Source organism: Pinus tabuliformis, chromosome 2_1 (assembly GCF_031772625.1).
Source record: "Pinus tabuliformis cultivar Carrire ecotype Pingquan chromosome 2_1, CPIR1, whole genome shotgun sequence".
Lineage (NCBI taxonomy): Eukaryota > Viridiplantae > Streptophyta > Pinopsida > Pinales > Pinaceae > Pinus > Pinus tabuliformis.
In genome coordinates, this window is record NC_142299.1 from 793,291,052 (window position 1) to 793,297,253 (window position 6,202).

A 6,202-nucleotide genomic window follows, 5' to 3' on the forward strand; every position below is an offset into this window, starting at 1 on the left:
TGAACCACATTATATTTTGGTATTTTGAGCATTTATCTTCTCATGAAATGCTCTATTTACTTGGCATCTTGCACATTTATCTATGTAGTTAGCCCTTCGGGGCAAGGCAAATGGTGGATGTATATCCTGCACTGAAAGGCATTTGCCAACCAATATAGGGCCCCAACCAGGTTCAAAACTTGGTTTACATGTCTAGCGAGGCTTGTAGGAATTTGCGCTAGGCTTAAGAGTATAATGGCAATTCCATTGACTTTTTCCCATGTCTCCTCGGTGACAGGTGACAAGTTTATCAATTTCCTGATAAAAAAAATCTATGGTGTTGATTACCTTAGAAGTTAGATATGCGGAGTGGTTGCATGCATGCATACATTTAGAGGGTGCATTCTATGTGGACACATGTATTTGACTTGGTTTGATGCATATATGTGGTGGCGCATCCCCTTAAAGAGCATTATTTGGGGCATATTACTACTATTTTTGGATGGGAGCTAATTGTCAGGAAGGGCTAGTTTCCACATGTTGTAATGTGGTCCACCACAAATTTAGGAGGGAGTTAATTACTCCACTATAATATTTTTTTGACTTGACATGGAGTTAGTTAAAATATAACATTTTGTTGTATAAGAGAAGATATTCACTTTATAAGGTGATCTCCCTCACCATTATAATGGTGGAGAATTTGTGGATGAAGGAGGTCTCCCCTTGGGCTACATTTTATTTGAATTTTTCAATCTTAACATAAGATTGGAGGTATCATTCTATCATATGAGAGGCTTAATTTTTGCATGCATTTAATGTTGTTGGATAGTTGTAGGAATCTCTTGCAAAGAATATGTTGTGAAGGCTTTATAATGGGGCATTTATCATTTGGATGGGAGTATTGTATGGGGATTCTCCTTCTCATTTTCTTTTTATTGTTATATATAATTTGCATATATTAATTCATTTTTTTGAACCATGGGAATTGGTAACTCGTTATAATGACCTAGGCTAGGCTTGATATTAAACCAACTGGCTGCACTATAACCTAAGAGTATATTCAACAACCCAAAAGCCATGTATGCCAATAACTTGTGACTTAGCAAGGGTTGAGGTGTCTCAAGGCACACTGGAGTGCACCTCTATTTGAGGGGCATCTACCCTTCTAGCTTTATCACAATGGGCCAAAGTCTCATTGGGGATTTGAAATTGGGTGGAGAGAGTGAAAAACCTACCCTTCCTACCATATTGTCAATCCACCTCGATGCTATCTATAATAATTCCTCACTATCAAAGGAGTCGTTATTGTAATTAATATATCATTGTAAGGTAATAGGTCCTCCAACTTGTTCAAGAGTAGTACTAATGGGACCCTCCAAGACTCACTACCATAACTATTTTTGACATTATCAAGTTTGATTTTGGCATGTTATTTACAAACCTCTCCTCATTAATTATTCACCAAACAACCCTTTTTAGAGTGACTCTATTTTCCCTAGATTTGGTAGACACTATTTTTGCGATTTTTCTTCATATTTCACTTGCCATACCACTCACTATTCCATTATGCTACTACTACCCATTTTGTTAATGCTCACTCTTCCAAATTCAACTCATGCCTCCACTCGACAACTTTAGTAATCTTATCATTAGAGATGCCTTACTCAAGTTGAACAAGATTCAAGTAGAAGTGTGTGGAAGAAATATTTTGGTCACTATAGGTAACCTTCCTAGGAGCACAAAACTAACCCCTTAATGCTTAGGAATTTACATTATAGAAGGGTGCTAGATTGTTGTAATAGACACAATTAACCTTCCTTAAGCAAACATATACCCACATAATCTATGTCTCCAACCAGAAACATATTATGCTCAACTGAAAATATGCATCATACACAAAATGCACACATACAAAATCTTTTACTTTATATATTAGATATATCTATGCAAAAAAGGTCTAAACATTTATATTTTATTATATTTTAAAGAAATAATCATTGATATCCAATTCTATTTGTAATTCCAATAATATTTGTAAACAATTCTATTTGCAATTCCAATCATCTTTGTAAATTTTAATTGAATTCTTAAAAAAAATCAATAGAAAAATACACTTAAAAATATTAAAAACCTAAAACATTTAAACACTTATAACCCATATGGGTTTGAGGCCATGTGTTTCTCCTCTCTATCTTACCATAGACACCTATATACTACCTATTAGGACATAGCAGTTATAGCCTCACGTGGAGCACACCCATCTCATGGTTCTAGATTGGCTTTTCTGGCTGTTTTGTGTTGGTTCTCTGCGAATCATCTGTTTTCTAGTTGAGGTTTTATTCTAAGGTTTGGTCTTTCTGTGTTGCAAGTTTTAAATTGAAAAGATGCGTGAGATCCTACACATTCAGGGTGGGCAATGTGGCAACTAGATCGATGCAAAGTTTTGGGAAGTTGTCTGTGATGAGCACATGATCGATCCCACCGGGACATACCAGCACTTCCGATCTGCAGCTTGAAAGGGTTAATGTTTACTACAATGAGGCGAGCTGTGGTAGATTTGTGCCCCATGCTGTGCTCATGGATCTTGAGCCTGGGACTATGGGAGTATGGACAGCGTGAGGACCGGGGCTTATGGCCTGATAACTTCATTTTTGGCCAGTCCGGGGCTAGAAACAATTAGGCCAAGGCCATTATACTGAAGGGGCCGAGCTCATCGATTCCGTGTTGGATGTCGTCAGGAAGGAGGTAGCTACAAATCGTAAAGATTCGCATTCTTGTTTCATTAAAACTGTACATGTCATTACAGGTTGTGGACTGCCAAATGGGATCACAGTGCGTGACCATAGATCGCTTAATGTCCCTGGAAAAGATTCTTCTACGAAAAAATTATTTACCACGTCTATCTATCAATATTTCATGATGTCCTCCACACAGCCGTATTTTGTATAGTTGCCACATAAAAGCAGAAGAAATGTATGGTAGGAGGAGCGTTTTTGCTTTGGCTCTTTTTACCTTTTTTTCAACTTATAATGTTGGGCCTAGCTTTTGCCCATTGTCCTCTCTGTCCTCTATGCGGGCAGAGGCCACATGAATTTTGAATGATTGTTTCAACTATAAAACTTAATCTTCTTCTGCTGAGCACAATTATTTTCCTCTGCCCTCCTTCAATTTTGTAGACTTAATCAATGGATCTACGCTCTCCCGAGCCTCTTTATTCAAAGTCTGGATCTTACAATGCAGGTAAGGTTGCTTGGTTGGAAGGATGAGTATAATGAGTCCAAGTAGGCAAGGTAAGTGTCCTTTGGAGCGAGAGAGATGCTTAGGGTTTCAAGCTTATTATCTCAATGGTCGATCTAAAAAGGAAGGACCTTCTCTTTTTCGACCGAGTGGATTATTAATTCAAGGAGTTGTTCGACTACGTTGCATTAAGTTAAGTTAATGAAAAAATATTAAAGTAGGAGCTACACGGACAACCGACTACGATGGCTTCTTAACAACCCTTTCACTTGTCCGGCTCTACTTGATTCCCCCATTCGACTCATCAATGCTTGATCCGAATCAAACCACTCTCTTTTTATCATTGTACAGTCCCATTAGCCCCTATTAGCACATTAGAAGAGTGAGAAACAACAGTAGATCAGTCGCTTAGGATTATAATGTACCACATTATAAGGTGTAAATATTGGTTGGGCAGGCAGTGCTTTGTCTAGGGTTCGGTAGGTAAGGCACTATTTCTCAAGTTGGGCATGGCATTCCGCATATGAAATATCCTAGTTCCAGAAAAGCAGCTAGTTGAAGCACGCAGGCTTAGCGGTAAGCTAATTTGTCCGTTATATATATATATGAAGCACGCAGGCTTAGCGGTAAGCTAATTTGTCTGTTATATATATATATATATATATATATATATATATATATATATATATATATATATATATATATATATATATAGATATATATATATATCTATATATATATATATATATATATATATATATATATAGATATATATATATATATATATATATATATATATATATATTAAGTAGATTACACAATATTCCTGATGGGGAAATACAACTAAGTTTCATACTAATTAGGTTAATTAGGGCAGAAATAAGATTGGAACTATAGTGCCTATTGGATTGAGTTTGTGGGTAGGAAAAGAAATAGTTATTGGGGTGTTACTGAAAGGACCATCATTATGAATCCTAACTTCAAAAGTTTTCTCCTTGCCTAGATATTAGCGCTAAGCAGCATCCTCACTTTCCATTGTTGTTTGGTGCTTTATCCCGCTCCTCAATGAGGTACCGTATGGGTGTTATTAGAAAGAGGTCCAACTAGTCAGAATGAATGGGGACCCCACTGATACTAACCTTCACTAAACACCAGAGGGGCCCAATCAGTGAGGTATCGAAATGAAATGAGGGTCGGGAAACAAGCGTGTAGCCCCCACCAACCTAACTTCCTATAACCCAAGCGCCTGGCTGCCTGCCATATGGAGATAGTTGAGACCGATCTGGGGTGAGGTATCGCGGGAGTGAAGTGAGAGACATTGTTGAGCTAGCACCCATTCCCCAAACTCACCCACTCATTGCAGCCAAGTTGCCATGATAACGGAACTCCTAAAATGTCGCTAACAAAGATAGATAAAAAGATAGGAGGTTATCTAAAAGAAGAGGTACAAATGTACATGAGAATGAAAAATGCCAAAAGCAAGCTACCCAGATGGCTTTATGGGCTTGGGGATATAAGTCTCATATATCAAGGTCTTTTGTTGACTGCTTTCGGCTCGTAAGATTGAGAAGGTCAAGGTTGTCTTAAGCTTCCCGTGTAAGAACGATTTCTCCTACTTGCCTGCCATCCGAGAACTAGCTTTGACTGGGGACTATGACCTGCGTCTCTCAGGAATGAGAAATAGCTATTGAGAATGAGTAATGAACCGTGACCTTTTGCACACTTTAATGTCTGCAAGTTGAGACTCCGTTGAACTTTAATTGATTGTTTCAACTTACTTGAGGGTTTCAATTGTGTCATTCTTTGGGAGGAGGTACTGGATCTGTGATGGGAGCCCTTTTGATCTCCATGGATCTGTGATGGGAACCATTTTAATCTCCAAGATTAGGGAGGAGTACCTTGATAGGATGATGTTTACCTTCTCTGGTTTCCCTTCTCCCAAGGTGTCTGACATAGTGGTGGAGCCTTACAATGCCACACTCTCTGTGCATCAAATGGTGGAGAATGCAGAGAAGTGTATTGGTACTAGACAATGAGGCCCTTTATGACATCTGCTTTAGGACTCTCAACCTCACAACTCCTAGCTTCAGTGATTTGAACCATCTGATATCTGCAACAATGAGTGGAGTCACCTGTTGCCTAAGATTTCCTGGTTAGCTTAACTCAGATCTAAAGAAACTGGCAGTGAATTTGATCCCCTTCCCTCATCTTCACTTCTTTATGGTGGGATTTCCCCCTTGACTTCATGTGGTTCATAACAATACAGAGCCCTCACTGTTCCAGAACTGACACAGCAAATGTGGGATTACAAGAACATGATGTATGCTGCAGATCCACGTCATGGTAGGTACCTTACTACATCTTCCATGTTCAGAGGCAAGATGAGCACCAAAGAGGTGGATGAATAGATGATGAATATTCAGAACAAGAACTCCTCCTACTTTATGGAGTGGATCCCCAACAATGTGAAATCCAGTGCATGTGATATCCCACCAAAAGCCCTCACCATGTCATCCAGGTTCATTGGGAATGCAACATCCATTCATGAGATGTTCAGGAGAGTGAGTGAGGAGTTCATTGCCATATTTAGGAGGAAGGCCTTCTTACATTGGTACACTGGTGAAGGCATGGATGAGATGGAATTCACTGAAGCAGAGAGCAACATGAATGATTTGGTGTTTGAATACATGCAATATCAGGATGCTAGTGCAGATGATGATGAATACTATGATGATGAAGAATCAGCTCAGGAAAGCTAGGGCAAAAGCTTACGTAATGCCATCGACAACCGGTAGTTGTTTCAATGCCTAATAGTTGTTTGTTTGTGGAATTCATTTGCATTTCTTATTCTTTCATGGTCTGCTTTGTTCTCATCGAAGGTTTTGGCATTGAATGCATAAACTTTGTATACAACTTCTACATTATCTCTTTAGTTTTGTTGATCATATTGAAATATTGAGAAGATGTAACTGCCTACCAAAATTAT

General features: G+C 38.6%; 1 pseudogene; it reads left to right on the forward strand.

Annotated features, from left to right (window-relative positions):
- The first annotated feature begins 2,363 nt into the window (after positions 1-2,363).
- On the forward strand, positions 2,364-5,996 carry LOC149202983 (tubulin beta-2 chain-like; annotated as a pseudogene).
- The last annotated feature ends 206 nt before the right edge of the window (positions 5,997-6,202 follow it).